The sequence below is a fragment of the Peromyscus eremicus genome, chromosome 9, assembly GCF_949786415.1.
Source record: "Peromyscus eremicus chromosome 9, PerEre_H2_v1, whole genome shotgun sequence".
Classification (NCBI taxonomy): domain Eukaryota; kingdom Metazoa; phylum Chordata; class Mammalia; order Rodentia; family Cricetidae; genus Peromyscus; species Peromyscus eremicus.
In genome coordinates this window covers 4,463,135-4,489,224 of record NC_081425.1, presented here as the reverse complement: position 1 = coordinate 4,489,224, position 26,090 = coordinate 4,463,135, and the positions used below count along the sequence as shown (strand labels likewise).

The 26,090-nt window shown below is 42.6% G+C and overlaps 1 protein-coding gene across 4 annotated transcripts in view; it reads left to right on the top strand.

The window, feature by feature from the left end:
- Mbnl2 (muscleblind like splicing regulator 2) overlaps nt 1-26,090 on the top strand; it is a 148,457-nt gene that overhangs the window by 41,341 nt on the left and 81,026 nt on the right. The gene's annotated exons all lie outside the window — the stretch shown is intronic.

Genomic DNA, 26,090 nt, shown 5'->3' with positions numbered 1-26,090 from the left:
GCTGAGGTATTCTTAAGGGCACAGTGACATTGGGATACTAGAGACGGTTAAGACAGACAGCTTAATGTTTCTGCCTATGAAAAACTCCAATGTGCTCACCAATCTTAAAAATATTTCTCATGCTCTGACGTCCAACTGAGAAGCCACGGTGCTAGTTTATGGAAGTGACCCGACCCCATTCTCAGGTGTTTGAGGTGATTAAATCATATGTCAAAAATTATGTCTCAAAGCAGGGAAATAGCCCAGTTTGTAAAGTCCTTGTGAAGACCTGAGTTTATACTTAGAATTCATGTGAAAAAATAAAATAAAACAAAACAAAAAACCAGTCATGGTGGAGGCACTTGTAATCCCAGTCAGTGCTTGGGACGTGGAGACAGGAGGATGTCTGTGGCCAGCACAGCCTAGTTAGCAGGTTCCAGGGATAGCCTCTGCTTCGCTGCTTCAACTGAGGGCGGATTGCATCTAAGGAACAACATCCAGGCTGTCCTCAACTCCACCTGCACGCACACACACGCGCGTACACGTGTATATACATGTATAGAAATACACACACAAAAATCATGTCTTAAGAGACATAATTCAAACTTATCACTCTTGTAAGTAAGTCTTCAAACCAATGTTAATATTTATGTATCTTTAAAAAGAAAGCCCTGTCTACACTAAAAGCAGAAGATTCTATTTTTAGCTCAGCAGAAGTAAAATTTGAGAAGTGGGGTATGTACTCTGTCTGTTAAGCTACCACTACCTTAGTCCTTTGTCAGAAGGGTTCATCAGACTAGACTAAAATGAAAGCTGGGCAGATCAATCGTAATTGATTTGGACTCCAATAATTTGAGTCCATTTGTGTGTTACTATTATTTTTTTCCTTTCATCAAAAAAGGAAAGGCAGTCTGAATTTGCCTTTTCAGTCTTCACAATGGAAGTGTTCCCTATAAAAAGCAGTGGGGTTTTAAAGCTTTAGTCCAATATAAGACTGCGTCTCTCAGTTATCCAAGAGAGATGACACCTCCCGGACATTCCGTATGCATAAGATACTTGTCACTCTAGAAGTATCCCCAGGGAACACATAACCAGCAGTTCACTCAAGGTCACCCAGCTTGCCGTCCGAAGATGAAGAGTGCATCTTAGGCTTTGTCATTTAGAAAAGTGTACTGATATTTTTGACTTAGATGGCTTAATATTTTTGCCCTCGTGACATCCTTTTTTTTTTTTTTTTTGGTGTTTTTTTGTGAATTTTCACTCCATTGTTGTCAACATATGTATTAGTTTATTTAATATTACTACTAAAATTACCCAGTGGAAGAGGAAAAATGATCTAGAAACACGTCAGAGATGAGGCTCTAACTTCTTAAGTCATCTGTAATAACTTGTGTTAATCTAGCCTTCTCTAGTTGAACAGATAACATTAAATATTACCATTTTTGTAAGTTTCTTAAAGTTAGAGAAATATAGGGGAAATACTATCAACCTACCAAGGCTCAGTGCCCTTAGCATACCTCTGGTTAAACTTCTAGCTATAGCCCTGATCCTTACAATTCATCACGTCACCATGGGCTCACCAGGACCACACTCAGTCAGGACACGAATGACATTGTGTTTAACACAAAATTCAAGGAACAAACCGCGAGCCTGTTGAGCATTGTTCAAGAGAAAAGAGACTTTCAGATTCGTTTCCAGAAGTGTCCGGTGCACTCTCTGTCCAGTGTGGGAGCATCCTGGTATACTGCCTCAGGCCGTCAGTCCCTCGTGAGAGCTGTGGACTTGCAGGTGACTTAATTTGCATGTGATGTTACACGTGTTGAGTTGTCAAACTGTAAAGAATGTGAAAGTTGCCTACAGGCCCAGAGAGAAGTTGGGCCTCAGTCTGAACACCTGCTCACCCTGCGCCCTGCCCTCCCCAGGTTATTTATGCTTTACTGACTCCAGGCCCTCAGCAGTAGTGAGAATATACGCTGGTGAAAATGGCTAAGGTGTGCACAGCTGCTCGCACACTGGTATGTCCATGTGGCAGCGTTGTTCTTAAGATTAGAAGCTCCTACAACAGGACACACAGCTTACACGAGCAGAAAAGAGCAGCTCAAAAAATAGTGAGGCTAATCCCCCGAAGCTACTTAACTTTTTATTTAACACAGGTTGATCATCTCTTATTCAGACCTCTGTAGTGTGAATTCTGATTGGTCTTAATAAAAACCCAGAGTCAGATATTGAGGTAAGCCCTGAAAGATACGGGAAGTAAAGGAGCCTACCACCAGAGAGACTTCTTACCTCTGCCGAATCCTCAGACTGAAAAGGGGGCCACGCTCCTGTCTCTGCCTACCTTCTATTCTTCTCTCTGCCCAGCCACATCACTTCCTGTTTCCTCCTCCCTAGTGCTGGGATCAAAGGCATGAGATCCCAAGTGCTGGGATTAAAGGTGTGTGCCACCACTGCCTGTTCTCTATGATCAACTAGTGGCTAGCTCTACCCTCTGATCTCCAAGCAAGCTTTATTTGTCAGAGCACAAACAAAATATCACCACAGACCTCCAAAGTATGAAATTTTTAAAATCACTGGCATAATTCTACCGGTAGAAGATTCTACATCTGACTTCATGGGATGAGTTACAGTCAAAATTAGAAGAAAAAAAATAGTTTAAAATCTGGGAAAAAGTCTAAAATACTTCTAGACTAAAGCATTTGGGGTGAGGAATACCAAGCTGTAAATTAAACAGGGTGGCACTGTTTGTGAAGCCACCTGTAACAGAGACCATGAACAAAAGCTTTCAGCGACTGTCCCTGGACTCCGCTCCCTACTTCTTTACAGAAAAGCTGTAAAGAAAGCTGACGCCAGCTTCCTCTTGCTTAGAGTTGAGTCTGTTCTTACTCCACAAAGTTGCTGTGAATTCTGCCCGACTCCCCACATCCCTACCCGGGGCTGAACACGTCAGGAAGTGGCAATGCTGTTTTCTTTCCCTTCTACAAGTGTCCCGGGACTGCCGCTGATTCTGATGGTGGGCTTGAAGGGAGGCCGCAGCTCCTCAGTCCTACAAATGAGTCACGACATTAAAAAATAGGAATAATAAGATGTGAGACATTGATGTCATTTGCTAAAAGATGTCTTGTGAGCACTATGGGAGTATTTGTAACTGTGAGAGGAATCTCTGCTGGTGTGTCAATAATGGGACCCCACACGTTTTTTTTCTTGTTATGTTTGTACATGTGGTTAAACTTTCCTGTAAGTACATGCTAAAACAAATTTGTAGGTGTTGGAAAATGGTTTGCTGAGGTGCTTGGAAGGAAAGCAGTGAACATAAAAATGCTCTAAGAAGAGCTGTGTTGGGGAGACACATCGTGGTTCTGACAGCGGCGTTTGTGCGTTGTACCGCCACTGTTCCCTGGCTGCAGCCGGTGGGAAGAGAACGCCGGCAGCTGTGATTTGATTCTGAGGGTTCCAGCTCAGTTGTGAGCCGACATCACAGCAATGATTTCCAGAAGCACAGCTCACATTCTGGAACACTGTTCCACAAGTTAGGGTGACTCCACAGAAGCCAAGCTGGACAAGACTGTTTTACAAGCAGAGAATTCATCTGCTGCCAGAACTTTGACCTTGACCAAATTAACCCCATCTCTGTTATCCATGAGATGCTTTCCCTCAGTGGTTGCCATGTTTGGGAATTTTCTGTTCAGATTCTTTTTCTTGTAACTGTCAGGAATTAATCTGGGCTATTTTGCAAATGGGAATATCTGAAAAAAAAATACATGAATTAACTTTAATTGTTTATTGAGACTAGGGGTTTCAGTTTTCTTAAACAGTTGAATTCAGCTTTTAAATGGGAAACCTACTTTTAAAATCGTCTTGCTAATTTTGGCTGAAAGCATTCCCAGGGTACTTGGGAAAATTGTTTAGACAAATTTTAGAAACTTAGCTATTACCTTTCTAAATAAAAATTAGTTGATGGGCTGTGGAGATGGCTGTCTGTGCAGTGGCAAGTTCAGATCTCCACACCCATGTGAAAGCCAAGCCCATGTGTGGCCATGTGGTCCTGTAACCTCAGCATTTGAGAGACAGAGGCAGGTGGGTCCCTGGGGCTCACTTGCCAAGCAGCCTCACTGAAATGGCGAGCTACACACTCACACACTTGCATCCCTTCAGCACATATGCACAAACGTGCACATACACCACGAAAACACGTGCACATTAGTGCTACTTCCGAGAAAGACAGTGTGATTCTTCCGCCACCCCAATCGGATGTCACTTCTCCCTGTTCAGGGCCTGTAAGCGGCTTTTCACCTCATGGAAGATAACCCGCTGGTCTAGTGAGATGTGTCTGCATCCTGTGCCAGCCACCTGGCTTCCTCTGAATGCTATCTGCTAATCCGGCCATCTAGGTTTTCAATCTCCTCTCAGTATGCCCAGCAGGTTTTGCTTCTGGCCTGTTGTTTGTACCCTTTGCTCTGCTTAGAGCTCTCTTGCCTCAATTCTGTGGACAGTTTGTCCTCCCACATCCTCCAGTGGCTTCTCTAAAGCATGTGAAGCTCTCTGCCAATTCCACCATGTCTGGGACCCTACTACCCCCTCCCTAGGCTTTCTGTGCTCCCTAAATCCAGCAGCAGAGTGGCTACACACCTTCTTGTTTATTGGTATCTCATCCACCTACTTCCTCTATTCTGTGAGAATCAAAGCTGCTTAGGATGAGGATTGTGTCTGCTAAGATCACTGTGGTGCTCCACAGCATAGAATGGTGTCTTATGTATAATAAATGACCAATAAAAACCTGTTCAATGGTAGCAAGTGTTTGTCACAAAAGCATTTCTTGGACAGGTTGCAGTATATGATTATTTTGGGTGTGTACTATGTTATTTGGCCCCTGAAAGCTATACAGTACTTAGCTGGTGTACCGTGGACTATGGCCCTGATACAAGTATCACAGCAGAGTTTAAAAGCAGGAAGTTCTCTGCAGGAGTTTCAAGACAGGTGTGACTATGGAAGTGCAAGGCCTCACTGAGAAACGGACAATCCATTTCCTTTTTCAAGCTGCGTGTGTTGTCACACCTGCCTTTTCCTACTTCCGATTCTTTCTAAATGCTAAGATGAAAGAGAAGGATCTCATTGTTTAATGGGGTCCCAGCAATAAGCTACCTGATGGTACAGTAAGCTACAATTTAGGCTTACAATTTATGGGTAAGAATTTCAGAAAGAAAACAATGAGAAATTTCTTAAAACCATGTTAAAATATATAATTAGCTGACCTGAAGCTGAAGTGCTTGAGTTACTGGTGGCCTGAAAATCGAGGCTGATTATACGTAGTAGTTAATGGATATTTTGTAAACTGTGTGCCTGCTTTGACCTGAATTCAAATACAGTCTCAGACATTTTTAAATTTTCAGTAGTAATCATTGTAGTCATATGGCATCCTTTTTCAAGTCATATAGACTAGTCACTTTTGTACTGTCTCATAATCCTGCTAGACAAATATGTTAAGTCAGTATAATAAATGTGGGTATAGATTCAAAAATTTAAATATTTCCCTTGTGACCACCAAACTTGTAAATGGTAGAGAAAGGGCCTGACCTCAGGCAAGTCTGACCCCCATCCTCTCCTCCCTCTCAGCTCCACTTGTGGGATCGATTTTAGAATTCCTACCGTCTTAACAATATTCATATTTAGTAAGTTTAGTACGTTGAAGTGGAAAATTTTTAGCATGAAAGCCCCCAGGAATAAACATGTTTATATACTAGAAATTTTAAAATTAAACAAGAGAGAAATTATAAGGAAAAATCAAGCTACACACAGTATTTTCTTTTCTTTGTTTTATTGTTGATTTTTTTTTTTTAAGATAGGGTCTGTCTGTACAACCCTGACTGGCCTGGAACTCACAGAGATCTGCCCGTCTCTGCCTCCTGGATGTTGGAATGAAAGAGTTGCACCACCATGCCTGGTGTTGTGGTTTTTCTTTGTGTGATGCCAATATTATGTTATCACTCACTAGATTGCTGTCACAAAAATGATTTTGGCTCAGGGTGGCATTGTATCTGTAACTTATGTGAGTCTAGAAAAAATAAAGTCAGCTATTAGTGTTGTGGGGTTCAGTACAAGTCCAGGCTTTAGGGGTCCCAGGAGTCATTGATTGCATTTCCTATTTAATACATCTACTTTTCTATCACCTGGCTTCTGTGTTGCTGGATAGGCCAGGGACTAACCCTGTGCACACTCCCTCCATGCCTTTCTGCCCTTTGTATGTCCCTTAATCCTGGAAGACAGTGCTTCAGCGTGAGCCCATAGCTCCCAAACCACAGGAGCACACCTTGTTCTCCTCGGTGCCCAGCTCCTAATGCGGCTTCTGTCTGGTCCGTAGCAGAAATGCAAGAGTAACCGGGGAGAGAACACCCGCACTAAGGGAATTCTCTAACTGCAGGTGGACCCACTGATGTCCACCAGTGATTTCCAGACCCCAGGGCGTTGTTGACATTCGCCGCTTTACCATTTTCTTTAATAGGTCTAGTTCATGGTGCAGCCTTGGTCATGCTAGAATTTTCTGCTGCCACACTCTTCTTCTGGCCCTCTGCCCTCCGTCCCCTGGTTTTTGTTTTTCTCTGGTGCCACCTTGTCTGTCCGTTGCTCCCTAACAGTGGGTACATGCCAAGATTCAGGCTTGCGGCTGCCCATTCAGACTCAGGCATTGCCTCTCAGAGCTTATCCACACTTGGGGGTTCAATGAATCCCAGAAATGGACGTGCGCCTTTCTGTGCACCCTGTGGCTTCATGTTACTCTATCTATCTCCACAGGAGTGTCTCACTGTTACCTCCTGTTCAGCAGATGTGAGTCCAGACTCTTCCCGGGCGTGTGGTGGGCTCTCTTCCTCTCCTTCTCCTGGTGGTGTCTTCCTGTGTGACTCCTTCCTCTCCTTCTCCTGGTGGTGTCTTCCTGTGTGACTCCTTCCTCTCCTTCTCCTGGTGGTGTCTTCCTGTGTGACTTCCTCTCCTTCTCCTGGTGGTGTCTTCCTGTGTGACTCCTTCCTCTCCTTCTCCTGGTGGTGTCTCCCTTTGTCTCCATTCTGTTTGAGTCTGTACTGAAATTTCTCCTCCATAATCTGACACCAGTTATATTAGACTAGGGGCTCTATTTCTTCCAGTATGGCTGGATGAATTAAATCAGAAATTACACTTTCCAAATAATGTCACATTCTGTGGGTCTGGGGGTGAGGATTTTAACGCATATTTTGGGAAAGCATACTTTAACTGAAAACACTATAGAAAGCCTGGCTAGGCATGGTGACACCTGTAATCCCTGGGCTCCCAGCACTTGAGAGCCTGAGGCAGGAAGATTATTGTAAAGTTAAAGCCAGCCTGGGATGCATGATGAGTTCAAAGCTAGCCTGTGGTACATATTTTGTCTCAGAAACAAACAAACACTGTGATCTAATTCAGGTCTGATTACCACAGCCTGCCTTAGCCACAGGGGCATTCAAGAAACCATGGGTTGAAATTTTTAAAAAAGAAAATACTTCTGAACTGAACCTATGCAGACCTTTTTATCTTGTCATTCCCTGATCAACACAACGTTACAAGTGTGTGCCTAACATTTGGATTCCGTGAGGTATTTTGAGTAAGTAGGGATGAGTATAAATGATAAGTAGAGAAGATCAGTATTAAAAAATGATGTGGGTGCTTGAGGTGCACATACCGCACTATTTCATGTAAGGACTTGGGAAGCTAGGATTTAATATCCTATGGTGGTACTGAAATCCATTCCCCATGCATACTGAGGGAGGGTTCATTCATTCATTCACTCACTCATTCATTCACTCATTCTCAGTCGTTAGCTGGATGGGCAAACTGAAAAGAATCGAGAAACGTGACACGCACTAGTGCCTCTGCTGTCAGTGCTCCAGAGACTGTGCAGTTGGTGGGAAATGCAGACACATGCAGAACACAGTCTCTCTGCAGATGACAGCTGCTACCCAGGTGTTGCTGCTGTGTGGTGATCCAGGTGCCTTAAAGAACCAGTGGTCCGTGAGATAATGTTAGACCTTGGAGTGCTGGCAGGCCGGGGCCTCGTTCATCCATGAGATGGGCACCGCCAGACACTGTGTTCCATGCCTTCCATCCTCACAATCGCCAAGCACAGATGGACTTGTGAGCTGCCCTTACACATGGAAGATGATGTTAGCACTGCACTGGTGAGTCCCTTGCTTGTTTTCTCTCAGCTAGGTTTTCCCTGCCTCACTGGCCACTCCTCCAGAATCCTTGCATCCCCTCATATCCATCATGGACGCTTACTGCTCTTGTGACCTATCAAATGAGTATTCACCTGTAAGGCCCTGAACTTGCTGGCCCATCTGCCAGAAATCTTGACTCCTGATATGACCTCATCTGATACAATGCCTAGAAATATTGGTGAGCCCTTCTTACATCTTATCTCGGCTCTAATTTCTTCCTTAACTCTGGTGTCCATTGCTTACCCTGAGTCTCTACATAGGTGTCTGAGTGGGGATTGAACTTAGGACCTCACCCATGCTAGGCAAACACTCTGCCACTGAGCTGCATCCTCAGCCCCATTCTTACTTCTGTTCCCAGTATTCTCATTCTCAATAGATGGTGTCATTCATTCAGTTGATGAATTAAGGACCTTAAGCCCAGCTTGATTCTCCTCTTACCGTTGTGGTGGTTTGAATGCTTAGTCAGCAGGGAGTGGCACTGTTAGGAGGTGTGGCCTTGTTGGAGTAGATGTAGCTTGTGGGAGGAAGTGTGTCACTGGGGGTGGGCTTTGAGGTTAGTGCTTCATTTTAGTCTGGCATTAACTGAAATATCACAGCCCCGCCCACAAAGCCCCCTCAGAAATTGTCCTGAAGTGGTGTTTTCTGTTTGTCTGTTTTTCTCCACTAGGAGGGAAAGCCATGAGGTAGAGATCTCATTCTTCCATCCCAGTATTCGGCAGCTATTGGGTACAGAAGTACACAAAGAAATATATCCTGAAATCTTAAACTATTACTGTTATAATAGAATCCAAATCACCTTTCCAGGTATCAGTTTCTCACTTCCCCCATAGCTTATGGGAGATACCAGCACTAAGGGCTCTGCACAGTCGGGCTCTGGGGTTGATGTCCCCAGACATCTGGGGTCATGTTCCGCGGTTACAGCTGTCCCAATAGGCAGGATATATGGAGCCTTGTCTCAAGTGTCTCTTCAAAGCTATTAAAATGCATGGGTTGGGCTGGGTTTGTGGCTCAGTGTTAGGGTGATTGCATAGCACACATGGTGCCTTAGGTTCGATTCCCAGTAATGCACACACACACACTGGGGTGGGGAGCAGTGAGTGGCTTTTTGAACCACTCTGGGTGTCCCTACAGTTCTCCAAACTCGTTACAGACTGAGGCTGGTGTTTGACGAAGTTTCTTCACCAGTTGATTCTAAAACAAAAACCTTGACTTGTGTTTTTACCTATGAAGTTAAATTCAATTCAGAAGTTTTTTTTTAAAGTCTGAGGTTGTTTTCTTTTTGTTTTCTCAATTACCATATTCTCTTTTATTTTATAGAGCCATTATCTTTAGATGACTTTGCTTTTTTTCTTTAGTTCCCTGCCTGGGCAAAAGAAAAAGCAGACTGTAACATGAATCTTAGAAGGTCTTATTAATAAAATCAAACCTGGAGTCAGGTATTGGGGTGAATGCTGGAAGGTCAGAGAAGCAGAACAAGCCACAGCTTCCTCGCCTCGCCAGTTCCTCAGCTGATCCTGTTTCCTTAGACTGGAAGCTTCTGTGTCCTCATCCCAATGGCTCTCAGCTGAACTGCTACTTGAAAGCCTGAATGCTTAACCAGACAAAAGCTTCTAGTTTCTGGTCTTCACGCCTTAAATACCTTTCTGCTTTCTGCCATCACTTCCTGGGATTAAAGGCTTGAGTCACCATGCCTGGCTGTTTCCAGTGTGGCCTTGAACTCACATAGATCCATGCCTCCAGAATGCTAGGATTAAAGGTGTGTGTGCAACCATTTTCTGGCCTCTATATCTGTTCTCTGACCCCAGATAAGTTTATTAGGGTGCACAATATTTTGGGGAACACAATATCACCACAGCAGACAATTCTTTGTCCATGTCAACTCTTACTAAAGAGCACTGTCCCTTCAATTCAAAGGCTGGGCTCTGCCGTTTGGTACCGTCTGCACTGAAACAGCCCCACATGAACTCTGTCTTTTGTGTCGTACGTGCTGTAAGTGTCTTGTTATTTATTTATTTATTTTTTAATCCTTGTTAGACTCTACATTTGAGAGGACTTTAAAAGTTCCCTGGGCATTTTTCTGTTAGCAAATAAGGACAATGACCCTTCAATAAGCAAACTTCCATTTTAGAGTGGGAGACAGCCCTGTACCCCTCCCTTCACTGCAGAGACCCTGGAACGTGGAATCTGTTTGTGCCTGCTGGAACAAATCCTCAAGAAACCTGGGGCAGCTGTCAGACAATGCCAACTCCACACTGTGCCAGGAGGCACAACCCTGGAGCTGTGGAGACCGGGCCAGCTCAGCAGGGGCTACACCAACAACGAGCTTCACCGGTTCACAATTTTCCCATGAACTGACCCTACTAATGCTAAGTAGCATATTCCTTCCACCTGCTTTGATTCGGTTTCTTCCGGCTCAAAGATTGCAGCGCAGTAGGCACCGCCCTTTCTCAGCACTGTCATAGCCAAGAACAGCACCGATACTCTGAGGACAGATCCTCCCCTTGAGTGCTGCCCTTTAAGCTTAGGAAGTGGGGAGTGAGTAAGTCTTGGCCTCTTTCTTTGCAGTCACGATTAGCTAAGTTACCCTGCCCGGCCAACTAGAATTTTAGCGACGTGACTGACAAGACCATTTTCTTACAATTTGAGGCTGTGGACCCACACTGAAGATTAAGCCTTACAGCTGGTGATCTTGAGAGGATGATGGACTAGACAATTCTTCCAAGACCTTAAGCTAGTTACAGCAGAAGAGTCAACTTTCAGCTTCTTAAAATTTCATTGAATTTAAAATTTTTTAAATTTTCATCTTCCCAGAACATTTATTTAAAAAAAATAGTACATGTGATTTTTGGCTAAAAGGGTGTCATTGGGTACTTAAGGTGCATGAATCATCCAATGATGGGTAGATAGCTTAGGGGGTAAAGTGTTTGCTGTATGAGAAGGACCTGAGTTCAATTCCCAGCAACCATGTAAAGTCAGGTATGATGATAAGCGTGTATAATCCTAACATGGGGGTAGTGGAGACAGGACTATTTTATCTATCTATCTATCTATCTATCTATCTATCTATCTATCTCTATCTGTGTATCTATCTATCTAGAGACAGGAGCTTACTAGACTGACAGACTACTAACTCCTGTCTCAAAATAAATTAAATTAATGAATACTGTCCAACAGTGATTGAGACATGACACTTTGTGTTAACCTCAGGCTTTTACATACACCACATATGTGTGCATCTCACCCCAAAGATACATTTATCATTTTAAATGTTAAAAGATACATTTGTCATTTTAAAAAGCAGAAGCTCACTTGGCGAATACAGTGCATATAAGTTGCTATTAACTAGCCATCCAGTTCGGGCTCAAATCTCATATGAAGGTGTATCTCAAGTGTTCCTAGCCTGTAGGAAAATCATTAATGACACCAGAGAGATCCTTTCCACACCTGCCATGAAACTCAGCTCTGACCCAGATGCTTGGAATCTAAAATTAATCATCTGCAGGCTTTGTCAGAGACTGCTAATTCACAGATCCCCGTTTCCATTCCCATTGGGCACCTAGCTCTTCACAGAAGCCACAACATCTGGAAAACACTGGGTAACAGCGTTCTTAATGAGGAATTCCATCCAAGCCAGTGTGTTCTAAATGGAATGGGAGGCCAGGAACAAAGAAACTTCACTTCCTGGAGAACTAAAGACACCTGTATTCATTTAAGTGCTCTGCAAACAATTATTTAGCCCCTACTAAGCGCGAAGCATTGTATTCAGTTCCTGAACAAGAGCCGGGGACCTTGCTTTCACGGAGTTCGCAGTTTTACGGAGAAACAATGACAGTAGCAACACAAGACCAGAATAGGTTGAAATGGACACCAGGCCCCAAGAGTTGCTGAGCAGACACGCCAGAGGAGCCTCGTGTGACCTTGACTTTGATTCGCAAACATAAGCAAACTTTAGCACCAGCTATTTCTTCTAAGTACCTCATCTAAAGCAAAAGGGGCCCAGGCCCCACCAGTCTAAAGCACATAGCAACTGAATTACTCTGTGTTCAGATAAACTCTTTAAGCTTTTATTGTCCCTCAGTGCACTTTTTAACAAAAGAAAATAACCATAACTTATCAAAGGCACTATTCATTCATGAAATACTGCGCATCTACAGTGTGAGCGCCCTTGAGCCAAGCGTTGGAAATTAGTTTGCTGACCTCATGGGCTGTCATTCTATTTGGGGCAACATGCAAGTAAATGGGATATAGGTTTCCTCCCCTTCCAAAAATATATTTGTGTTTCCCACCTGCTGTTGTGATGGAAAAGAAGCAGGGGATTCCAACTGAAACAGTGTCCTTGGGGACAACTTTATGCAGAAAAAGATGGCTAGGATGCTGCCTCCAAGGTGATGCTTTGGCAACTGTGACCCCGAGGAGGAGGATGCCTGGTGAAGAGGGACTTTCCAGGTACAGAGAAAAGGAAGTGGCCAGCATGGGATGGAAGTCTTTACCAATGCCTAGGAACAAGATTGCTAGGCAATGAGTGGGAACAAAGCCATGGAGGACTTTACATTTTCTGTTTGACACTGGGCTAGAATGCAGGGCTAGTAGGCCCTGATTTGCCTTGTGGAAAGCCACTCTGCCTGGGGAAGTTACAGAAAGCACTGGGGACAAAAAGTTGGTGTGGGGATCTTTGGCTCTTTAAGAAATGGCAGTGCCCCTGGCTGGGTGGTGGTGGCAGAGGCTAGCCAGATGTGTGTGAATTACAGTGTGTGGGGGTGTGCACACAAGAGTTCATTTTATGTTCTCTGATGTGGTTTTGCAAACTTTTACATCCCCCCTGGTCCTTTGTTCTCAGTGGTCTCTAAAGAGGTCGTCTCCATGTTAGTGCAGAAGCTGAGTCTCAGGTGGCACAGCCCCTGGAGAATGTGATTTATTATCTCAACAGACTTCAGTCTTTCCCTGCTTATCTATCCCACTCTTCCTTTTCATTATAGTCTCAAAGTACCTGTTGTAGGTGAAGCTTCTTTTGTGTTCACTTCCTCCTTGGCCACATCTTGAGACCATTCGGAATTGTATTAACTATTTTTTGAGCACTTTTTGCACATCTTAAAAATTTTGTTTATTTCTATTTCTGGTTTGTGTGTGTGTGCCTGCTTGTTTGAGTGTTCAATGCCTGCAGAGGCCAGAAGAGAACATTGGACTAGAGTTACAAGTGGCTGTGAGCTGCCCAGTGGGAGTGCTGGGAACTGAGTGTAGGTTCCCTGCAAGACCAATTAAAGGTCTTAACCACTGATTCGTCTCTCCAACTGTTTGTTCCCTTAAATATTTTAAACAGAAAATTCTACTTGATTTTTTTCTTTCTTTCCTTCCTTCATTTGTTCCTTCCTTCTTTCCTTCCTTTCTTTTTTCTAGACAGGGTTTCTCTGTGTAGCCCTGGCAGTACTGGAACTTGCTGTGTAGACTAGGCTGTTCTCGATCTCAGGAATCCACCTGCCTCTGTAGCCCGAGTGCTGGGATTAATGGTGTGTGCCACCATGCCGGCTTCTACTTGATTTTTCATTTCTCAGAATGAATTTTAATTTCCAACTTCAATCATAACTAAAAACCTAGATTATACTTACTGGATCTCAAACCCATGTTTTTAATTATAGCCAGGATCCAAACTCCTCCATCAGGTCCCTCCATGTCCTCCCAGATCTTTAGATGGCTGTACTTCCAGTTCCGATAACTTCTTGATAAATAATTGAATTTCTTTATTTTTTCTAGAAGTTTTCATTAAGTTCATTTTGGTTTACAAATCTCCTAAAGTTATTGTTTCCTCAAGGTTTCAACTTTTATCCCTCAAAAGAATTAATTTTGCTCTTCTAAGTCAATGTTCTTTCTAAATACTATTTGTGGCTTTTTTTTTTTAACCAAGGAGATGTTTATATTATATGAAGAATTTGTGTTTGGTCTTAATTATCAGTTCTAAAAAAGATAAATTTATTTCTTCTTAAGATTTTCTAAAATTTAATTCTATGCTTGTTTTCTTTCCTTTTTTGAGCCCCGCCCCGTTCTAAGCAGAAGCCGTAGTGTGCTGGTCAGTCTTTATTATTTGAAACATTTCCCCCATTCTACTACTTATTATTTAAAGCACATCTACTATATAAAACAGCTGTGGCCATACCTGACAGACTTTGGTTAAATAACATTCTCACATTTGTGATATGCTCTTTTTTCCCCTCAGTCTTACTTATGCAGGTGTTTCTAAAATATGCAAGCCATTTGGGACATTTTCCTTTGAAGTTGCACTATTAATTTCTAACATTTTATCATTAAGAAGCTTACATTTTTTACTTGAGAAATGCACTCAAGTGTTTTTGGTGCAGATTAAAATTGGTGTTTATACATGACACATGACACCTGAGAAGACGCATTTCCTGTTCTGAAGGTGCAAGGTTATATACACCAATGTGTCAGTCATTCACTCAAGCTTAAGTAATCCAAGTACTTTATGTTCATAATCATTTATCTTGGTATCCTAGACCAGCTGGAGAACTACAGTATTAAAATGCATTTTAATACTGCTGTCTGTTTTCCTATATGTGCGTTTTCTTCTGTCTCTAACATTAATTTTTCAGGGACTGGTGCCATGTTATCCTGTGCTTAGTGTTTCCCTATTCTCTTGGTGTTTTTAAGGTTCTACCTTACTTCACGATGAACATGGCCTTTGGTTTAGTTTATTCATTGACATGAGTAATGTCATAACTTGAGTACACAACTACTGCCTTTAAAAGGAGGGGGATGCTTTCCTGATGTATCTTGTTCCATGTCTATATTTCCAACTTTATTATATTGGCTGTTAGCTCATGTGAGTATCCTTTCTTTGAATTTGACATTTAAAAATGGAATTGATCCTGAATCAACACCCAGTCATTAATCATGAGCTCGCTGGAACAGCGACACTAGCCTAGGCTGCATAGCAATCCAAGGCTCCTCTAGATGCTGGTCTGGGCTCAGCTAGGCTGCATAGCAATCAGAGGCTCCTCTCCATGCTTGTCTGGGCTCTTATATCAGGACCTGCAAGGTGAGTCATTGGCCACATTGTATCAGGTGAGAGGACTGCACCCAAAGACATGGAGCTCATTGGTCTGCTGGTGTTTTACATAGACTAGATAGAAAGCATGGTAACAGTTAATTGTTACATGTCAGGCTGTGGGATACACATCATTAGTAGCAGGTCTTCAAGGAAAGAGATAGACACATTAACATCAACAGTCATCGAAAAACTGACATGGAAGAAAGCTTTATGCACTAGGTAGATTTTTAACTGAGGTTAAGAGACCTATCTTCACGCTGTGGACTCTGTGTCAATAACCCTCCAATGCCATTGCTGCCTATTGGTCAGATCCAAAAATGGATTCTAGGACTCTGCTTACATGTGGTTCCCCAGTGATTTCGATGCATGGCCAGAGTTAGCAAGCATATGTTCTCATCACAGACTCTGAAACTGCTTTCATCACATATAAATCCATTGTGTATATCCTGTTGGATGTTTCCATTTGTCTTACAAGGTTCAAATAAAACACATAACTGTGTTAACTCAAATACAGCATTTTCCAAGTCAACATTAAAAAAGAAAGAAAGAAATCCAAGCACCTGCCCACATCCCTTAACTTTTTATTCCTGTGTCAATTTTAATTAATGCCTGTAAATCACTGGCTGCAAATATAAACAGCAACATCCAGTCCCAACCATGAACAGCTTGAAATAACAATGTTGTCATTCATCAGAAGAGGAGAGAAGTCACTGTGAGAAAGCATGTGATATGAAGGGGTGGCTGCATATGCTTACCCAAGAGAAAGAAAGACTTAGAAGACATAATAGCGCTCTCCAAATATTTAGAGTTGGCATGTTAGGAGGAAGGGCTACTTGGTCTCTGTGAAGAATGGGACTGGAGATCTGTAGGAGAATACATCTTTGCTCAATATGAGAAGGAAGTGGATGAGCATGCCTTAAGGGCTGAAGGTTTTGGTCTCAGGAACTGCTCAAGTAGATGCCTGGGATTGATTTTTGGATTAAGTGTCTTTTAAAGTTCGTTCTACACCAGGGATACTAGGAGACAGTCCCATGCAGAGCTAATTGCTAAAGCGACCGATCCTAGCTTGGCAGTACATATTTCCTCTGGTGTCAGTGTTGAAATATTTGGTTGCCCAGCAACCAGTAAATATCTGCGCCATGCATCAGAAAATGGTTAGTTTGTGTGAGAGTTGATTGTGTGGTTCCTAACACCACATTACTTCAACCCTGACAAAGATTCTCATTAGAGGTTGCTATATATCAAAATGGCATTGATCTGTGACTGGTACAGCCCTAATGTTTATCAAACAGCTATTCTGCTTAGCCACCATGCACCCATTACAGCTGAGCCACCATGCACCCATTACAGCTGAGCCACCATGCACCCATTACAGCTGAGCGACCATGCACCCATTAGGAACATGTTTGATCCAGGCAGGCAATGGTTGGGAAAGCAGCAAGAGAATCTGCAAAGCTATTAAAAATGGTCTATCTAGACGAGTTCTTGGATTGGTGGTACAAGTTGAATCATGAACTCTTCAACTTTGGAATCCTGTGAATATTTAACACATGACTCACACTAGCATTTAAGGTATAGAACAGAGTTTAAATGCATAATGCACTTTAGTCATAACTTTCCATTTGTGGTCTCCTAGGAAACTAACAAAACATATCTGGATCGTTTAAGAGTTTGATCTCATTTATTAACAGCTGCTTTATGTTACAAGAACCAAAGAACTATGATTTGCCATTGTTCCACATTAAACATCTGCCAAGCTATCTTAATAGGTTTTCTTAGTAATAATGACTCAGTACATAAGATAAACCGTGGAACCCTGTCAGAGTCTACCCACACTAAATAATTGAGACACTCATTTCCGCTCCTTTGTGTGATCTCTCAAATCCAAATTGTAGTTTTAGAAAGTGATTGATTTTTGAGTAATTTCTTTCTCCCTGAAAGATTTAGAACTGCTCTAGGTAACTTTTTGTTAGCCAGTTCAAGACATTGGTGCAACAATATAATTAATCACATTTTTTAATGAAAGTGATGGCACATTAATTGGTAATTTGGGGATGAGAGTTCTTCCTAATTACTTATTAACCTTTAAATCAGATATACACAAGGGAAAAGAACAAGATTGGTGTCTGAATATCAGGAAGTTTTTTCAAGGTGCTTTTTATAAAAAGAATCTAATGAAACTGTCCCACCTCCCACCCAGAGGAACCTTTTTTACATTAGGAGCTAAGTGGCATGATGCTTAATATATTAACTGGCTATAGAAGGTTGTATGGATCTATTTTGGGCCCGTCAGTCAGTGATTCATCATTAATAGAATTATGGTTGAATAAGACGGTAGAAGTGATGCTATCATAAGAATTTCTTTTACCATTTAAATTTGCAGATAGTTGCAAAGGGTTCTGTGAAGAGGAACAAATGCTATTTTTAGTTGAGTTGGTCTAGTTGGGAATTTTAATCCACATACTAGAAAATGAAGAAAGCTAAATCTACAGACAAGTTCTAGAACTCTGGTCTGAAATGATATATGAAGATTCAGAGCTGAAAAGGTTAACCAGATAAACTGTGACATGAACTAAACTCACTGCCGTTTAAACAGTAGGTGCATTTAATTGGTTGGACATAAACTGAATGAAGAGACAGATAAATGGATTTCAGAGGACAAGGGTCCAATTTCATTTTCTCTGATGGGAAAAGGAACCCCATCCTGGGGCTGTCTGCTACTGTGCTCCTGTTCCATTGAATACAAATTATTTGAAGGTCAGGGTTGCTTTTTTATTTCTTCCACAGATTCATTTTCTGCCTGAGCCTTATCTCTGGGCCTTTGCCCTGCTGACTTTCTGAGTTCTTACCTGTGTCTTCATGATCTAGTGGGAGTTTATTGAGGGCCTGATACGTGCCAACTTCTGTCTATGGATAAAAGGTACAGCAGCAAGGATACGGCAGACTGAAGAGAGTCTGACAAGAGATTGAGATGAGTATGAAGTAACTGTCAGACAGGGCGATGGGTACCAGTGAGAAGGCAAGTGTGTGCCGGAGAGGCCCGTGGATGGGGGATAGAGAACTCTGACTTGAGGGTAGAGAAATCAGGGGAAATATCTCACTAGACTGGACTGGTAGAATAGGGTAGAAATGAATTCGAGGGCAGCACAGAAATCTTATGAGGTCGCTTGTCCTCAGCCACCCCACTTCTGACTCCGGCATCTTCCATGTCTCCCTGTTCTATCATCCACTTAAAGAGTGATGCTGGTGAGGACCACCCTTGGACCATTATGCAGCAGCACAGAATGAGACACTGCTTAATGGACGTGCTGTGGTTCATACAGCAGGCGTAACATCCACCCACTGCTGTGGTTTGCCTCCCGTTTCCAAGAAACTGTAGCTTTGTATGTCTTTCCCAAGAAGCTGTAGCACTAGAAATCACATGCAAAGAAAATACTAAACTGGCTAGAGTCACAATAATGAATGAATGAATGAATGAATGAATGAATGAATGAATAATCAAACAAGTAAGTAAATATGCTGGTAAACAAATAAAATCATTCTTGAAAGGAGAGAACAGGCAAAGAAAGAAGTGATAATTATGGCTGCCATTTACTGAGTAGATATTAGATGTAGTGGGCTGGATGGAGCCTTTTTGGTATATTACATGTAATTCTTCAAACAGTTCTGGAAGATGGTGAATTTAATCAAACCAAAATAAAACAATAAAACAACAACAACCGAACCTCAGCTCTGTGGATAGTAGTCACAAATGGGAATTGTGGTGGTTTGATTAGGAATGGCCTCCATAGGCTCATATTCTTGAATGCTTGGTCATCAGGGTGTGGCACTACTTCGCAGAAGTGAGAAGGTGTGGCCTTGTTAGAGGAAGTGTGTCACTGGGAGTGGGCTTTGGGGTTTCAAATGCTCAAGCCAGGCCCAGTGTCTCTTACTTCCTGCTACCTGCAGATCCAAATACAGAATTCTCAGTTCCTTCTCTAGCACCATGTCTACCTGCCTGCATGCTTCCCACCGTGATAATAATGGACTAAACCTCTGAACTGTAAGCAAGCCCCAGTTAAATGTTTTTCTTTATAAGAGTTGCTGTGGTCATGACCTCTCTTCACAGTAATAGAATACTAAGACAGGACTCTAACTCAGTAGTGGTTTCTTGAGTTAATTAATGAATCTATATCCTGGAATGAAGGCCACCAGGAGATCAGAGCTTAAGGACACCTTAAGGACCTTCACCTTAGCTAGAAAACAACAAAATGGAGATTTGCCAAGATTCAGTGCTTGATGTGAATTGGCCCACAAACCAGGATGATTCTGACCTGACAAGTCAGTTCATGCTCTCTTCCCATCTATGAATTACCAACTTGGCCATCTCCTTCTTCAGCATGGCCACTCTCTAAGTTTATCTCTCTGTAACTTACCACAGGTTCTGTTCATAGGACAGTAGTGTGTGCTGGGAAGATTCACCATGCCCGTTGGAATGGGGAGGAATGAGTATGTTATTCTTCCTGCTTGTGCCGAAAGAGGCAGAACAGGTTGTATGTCCCTTGCTGAGGCAGCCCAGAGATGATGGAGCTTATTATCCATGATGCACACTCAAACTCACTGGCACAGGAGCGCTGATCCTCAAGGTTGCCCAAGGTCATTCTGAGAAGCTAGTGTAGAAGCCCTGTTATCCTGTAATATTGGATGGGAACAGTAAAGCAAAGAACTTGCAGTGTGCCTTCGTGGTTTCTGGGGAAAGCATTGGGAAAAGAAGGGAATTAAAGTTCTCATCCTGAGAAAAATAGGGCAGGGTTGAAAATCATGTGCTCATCCCAATGTTTCAAGTCCAAATTTCACCAAGTGTAGTCATACGTAGTTTGAGTCTCTTATAGTCCTACATTTTAGCTACTTTTATTAAAAAACTACTGGTTCATTATCTAGTAATGTCTTCTCTCTGTTTTCCTATGAACTGAATAAAATGTGAAGACCACTAATATGCTGTGTTACAGGGAGTTTTCCAGTTTCACATAAAACTGTGGACTTATGCCTTCATGGAAGTAGAAACTGGCTTATACCAGTAGAAAAAATTGTAAACACATTGTATTATCAAATGTTCTCTCTGTTCAGTTCATCCATCTCATGTCTAGAGAGTTATTCTAGAGAAATACCTGTGTATGTGTACAGAGAAGCAGCGTTTAGATGTTCATGCAATGGCATTAATAACAGTGAGAGGTGAAGACCATCACAAAGCTGACCAGTGAAGGAGGCTGTGGAGGGAATAGATGAAACATGGCTCATCAGTGTTGTGACAGTGCAAATTTTTCTGATTTTATATATCTATTTGTGTGTTCATCTATCATTTACAACAATTGTATACTTATGTGGCCAGGGGAAAAAATGCCAAAATGGATTATTTTGAAAGAATGAAAAGTTTGCGGCCATGTTTTGTGCACTATTATCTGTTTGTATTTAAAATACAGGAAAGTGAGTAGCAGTAGCAACATGTCACTTATGATAGCTATAGCTGTATGTGTCAGTAGTAGACCCAACGATTACACGGTGTTTAATCATGTAACTTAGGTGAATAAGCAAGAAGCTTCTCCTCTCTCATCACAGAGTGTATATACACCAAGCCCCCAATTCCTTATCTGCCACTCTGTAGACCGTAGGGCACTCCCTTATAGCTAGAGGTTGGAAATCCAGGCTCTAGCAAAGTGCCCACTCATACACCCGCAGCTTCACTGTAGAAGGAAAAAAGGAGGAGACACTTGTAAGTCACCAGCTCTCCCTTCTCGACAGCCGGAAATAGAAAACAGAGGGGAGCATGAAACTGTATTCTAAGGTGATAATGAGGCAGGGTATCTCGGGAGGACATGGATTTATCAGGTTTCTTTAAATCACTTCCTGTGGTTGAGGGAAATTATGGCTGAGTCCCACGCCTCACCTGCCTATGCTTCTGTCTGATTTGGAGTGGTGCAGCTCTATGCAGCCCGTCTGACCTACCAGCTGACTCAGAAACATTGCCTTTCCCTTCCACTTATCTTCAAGATGTTTTTACCTCATGCTTCCGTGTTAACCACCATTGGTTAACCTGACTGCTCAGCATTACCAGATTATAACCATTAAGAAGTTTGAGCCACTATAATCCCAGCACTCGGGAGGCAGAGCCAGGCGGATCTCTGTGAGTTCGAGGCCAGCCTGGACTACCAAGTGAGTTCCAGGAAAGGCGCAAAGCTACACAGAGAAACCCTGTCTCGAAAAAAAAAACCAAAAAAAAAAAAAAAAAAAAAAAAAAGAAGTTTGAGCCAGGCAATGGTGGTGCATACCTTTAATCCCAGCACTGGGGAGGCAGAAGCAAACAGATCTTTGTGAGTTCGAGGCCAGCCTGGTCTACACAGCCAGTTCCAGGGCAGCCAAGGCTACACAAAGAAACTGTCTTGGTAAGAATAAATAAATAAATAAATAAATAAATAAATAAATAAATAAATAAATAAGAAAGAAGGTCGGGTTACAGCTAACCTTACTTTCACTAGTATTTTCCAATTCATTTCTTAGCTCCCACAAATATATTGGTCATTCATAACAATGACAGCTCTAGTGAGAAATTGGAGTAATAAGCTAGAATTACCATTGACACTAGCTTCCCCTTCAGAGACACCTACCTAATAGACTAAGCAAGACATCTGTGTCAGAATGAATGAATCACAATGGCAGTTGATGTGTTCAAGTCAGTAGTCAATCTATTAAGCTAAGAGGGACTTCAGAATGGAGGAGATGACTAGGACCAGAAGGCTCCAGTGAGGCTTCCTTAATGAGATGAGACTGGAATTGTTCAACCATAAAGACAGCAATATGTATCAGGAATATTTAATTCAATACATCACTAGAATTGATAGCCTAATTTTACAGATCAAGAAAATTAGGCAATGGGGACTAGAGAGATGGTTCAGCAGTTAAGAGCTCTGACTGCTCCTCCAGATGACCTGGGTTCAATTCCCAGCACCTCCCTGTCAGCTCACAGCCATCTGTAACTCCAGTGCCAAGTGGTCCTAACACCATCTTTTGGCCTCTGTGGGCACTGCATGCACATGGCACACAGACACACATGCAGACACAACACCCATACAAATAAACTAAAAATGGAGAAGACTCAAAAATTCCAGTTACATGAAATGGCTGACATTAATGATTCAGGATTAATAAGTAAGTAAGAAGCAGGATTTGGTTCCAGATCAAAGACCTAGATAGTTTTAGAGCTGTGTGGTTTCCAGTCACGTCACTGTGACTTGCAGCTTTTCAGACTGGACAACCAGCTGATGCTGTGGTCTGTAGAGGGGGCAGAAGAAGAGAAGCCCATGGCAGGATGTCACTGGGGGCTTTTAGGATAAGGTCACCCTGGTGTCTGAGTTGCTCTGGCACAGGAAGATTGAGTTACCCACAGGAAGTGTGCTGTAGGAGGCTCCACCTGGCACACTCTTCTCCCTTAGCCCCAGGGGAAAGAAACCCTATAAGTCAGTCCAGATCCCTGGCCCAATTTCACAAATCAGTCCTGAGGAAGGTTTTAGCTAGCAGAAAGGAGATCAGCCTGTATTCGTTCTGAAGTAACAAATGCTGCCAGAGAGCCCTGGAGCCGTCCGGTCTCATGGGCACTGGTCTCTCCCTGTTGCTTGTGGTCAGTCACTAGAAACAAGAGCAGGCTGCCTCTTCCTGTTTCCAGAACTACCTGGCCTCCAAGCAGTAAACCCTGTACCTCTCAGATTTCTTCTGGTTGGCTCTTTCTCCGTTCTTTCTGAGGTCACTGTTTGCTCAGTGGTCACAGCCTTTACCTTCTTCGCAATTCCCCCAGCGGCTGCTTTCGCATGCCCTTGCACTTGGAGGCCGCCATTCCTTCCTGGTACCTCAGCCTTCTTCTTCCCTCGGAAGCCCCTCTCCTGTGGAAAGCCAGAACCAAAGTCCCCCTGGTGTGTTGACTGCTTATTTGTTTTTTGATCCAAGCCATAGGCAGGTCTCGGTTTTAATAGGTTTTCCTCTGGCTTCTTTTGTTTGGTCAAATGAGGAGGGAGACAGCTCCAGAAAGATACTCAAAGCTTTCTGTAACACGGAGGGACTGAATGCCAGAAGAAATGTTTTCCTCCAAGGGATTTGATTGTGGAGTGTGGTTGGGTAGTAAAGTCCTCAGGGGACTTTAAGCAAAATGGCAGGAGAAGACCCTGCCATGTGTAATGTATGGCATCACTCACGGACTGGCTCCAGGTGGAAAGAGTCTTCACTGCTGTTTATGGAGTATTGGCATATGGCCGCACCATGCCAGGCCCTTGAAAAGCATCATTTCATTTCATCTATATAACCAACACTGTGAGACCATACTGACTTTTTAGGCACTGAAGCCTGAAGAGGTTTATTTTCCCTGCTACTTGATAGAGTGAAGTTTGACCTGTAGAACTCTATCCCCAATATGGTGTAGGTAAATACCTAACTCTTCCCCACAACAGCTAGGAAAACAGACACACGGTTGTGGTCTTTGTCCACTACCCGAGCCCAGACTGTGGACGTCAGGAACAGAACTGAGAGAAAAAATGAGGGTGCTCCAGAGAAAGGACCCAGCCTGAGCTTCAGAGGCCCCGCCAGCTCCCTTCAGTGACACGCCATCAGCACTCCCAGCAGTTCCACGAGAAAGTTCTTATGCTGTCACTTGCGTGGTTGAGCAGACAGGTCCAGAGACTGGGGATAACCACAGGTCCTGGGTGGCTGAGGAGAGGTTCTAAGTCCACCTTCTCTGGAGCGCTTGGTAACCTACCTCACTGCATTGCTTCCAATGTGGCTCCACTCTGAAGCCCAGAACAAGAAAACTGAACTTGGTGGTGAGCATGGAGTGGTTAAGATTTTGAGGGGTGAGGCAGGAGGAGTCTATTCAAGTAGAAATTTCAGAAGTGGACAAGAGTTAGCAGATCCGAACGACAGACATCACGAAACATACTAGCTCCCCAAGAAAATGCCAACAAGTAGAGGGCTCCGAAAGCTGGGCAGGCCAAGGTATGCCCATAAATGGAGGCCAGAAGACAGTTGACATCACGGGGGAAACTGAGGGAGCCAAGGTCAAACCAACTCAAGGTAGAGGACACAGAAACAAGCCTCAGGACTCAAGTACATCTTGAGCCGGCCAGCTCTTAGCTCATTCTAGCCTGCTTAGGATGCTACCATGATGTCTTAGATTATGTCAAATTTATTAGAAGTATATTATGTTCCAGTAAATGCTGGAACCATGAAGGACGATGAGGTACTTACTCTCCCAGGCATCACTGCTGTGGCTACAGAGTGCTCTGTCTCATGGTGGCTTCTTCTGACTTGTTATTGTTTTCTAATAAAGTGTTACTGCACATTCGCCTTACATAAACAAATAGAAAAATAATAACAGTTTATACTCCCACTGAACATTATAGGAAAGCACAGACTTTCATTTAATGAGGTTTGGAGACAGCATAGCAATTTTGATATCCTGTCAAGCTTGTTAAATTGCGATTCTACCAGGATTTTACATGGAGACAGAATTGGCACATCCCAGGGTACAAATTAGGATATGCATCAACTCCTTCAGGTCACTGGGATATAATTTAATACCATAATTGAATAAACGGCACTGTTGTGACCTGAAAAGCCCTGTCTCAGGAAGTGACTGGGGAAGTTGAGGCCATTGTGTGAGTGTTACAATAGTGTCTCTTCAAGCTAAGCCCAAGTCCAACGTTCTGTGATTTCAGAACTACTGATTGAATCGACTGTTGACTGAGCAAGAGTCTGCAGTTTTAAAAAGTTCTCTGGCTAATTTGACTGGAAGGTGGTTTAGGAAAGAAAGATTAGTCACCTATTTTATCCACCTAAACTTTGCAGGAATTGTGTCAGTCAGTGGGAATAAGTAGTAAAGGGGTCTCTTTCTTGCCTATGCTGGCTGTGTGTCTTGAGTTAAAATTTATATTGAAAGTATACCTTTTTATGTAAGTCAGAACTGTAAACAAGTGTATTTATTTACTATGCTAACTTTTCATGTAATGATGTCTGCTAATAGCCTCTGCTTTCTATATTCTCTGGTACCCATTTACTGGTATAACCATCTGAGAAGTGAGGATTCCATAGCCTAGGTTGACTTTCCCTAGTCCCCAAGTTAAAAAAAAAAAATCTAAAGCTTTCTGAGTAACACACAAAGTGACCAGCGGATGCACACCATGAGACTTAGTTTCATACACAAAATTACCACTATGGCGTAAAGCTGACTTCAGGCTACAAATATAAGATATATGAAATGTAAATGAATTTCATATTTAGACTTGAGTCCTAATACAAGTAATCTAGAGTCTGAAAACTTACGAAATATCAAATAATTCTGGTCCCAAGCATTTCAGATGAGTCATACTCAACATGTATGCTATGATTATTAGCTTTCTAGATGGTTGATTCTGGATCCTAGGTCTACCTCTTTAATATTTGTTTTTAGTTATTTAGTTAAATAAAAATATTTTTATTTCTTGTGTGTGCGGTGTGCATGCAGGTGTGTGTGTGTGTATGAGTGTGCACATGTTTGTGTGCTGTGTAGGTCACAATCACCAGTGGGTCCCAATACTGAGCTCAGGCTTTCATGCTCTACTCTGTGCCCTTCACCCTCTAAGCCACCTCACTGGCCCACAGAGCTGCCTACCCTCCATAATGTAAATGACATGCTTCAATCATAGTTACAAAGATGAAATGATGGTCTAGAAATGCCTACAAATACAATGTAGCACCAGGTAAGATTAAAATAATATGCTCTGTGGGTCGTTCCTGGGAAGAGAACATTGGAAGGAAATCACCTTTGCTTAATTTGA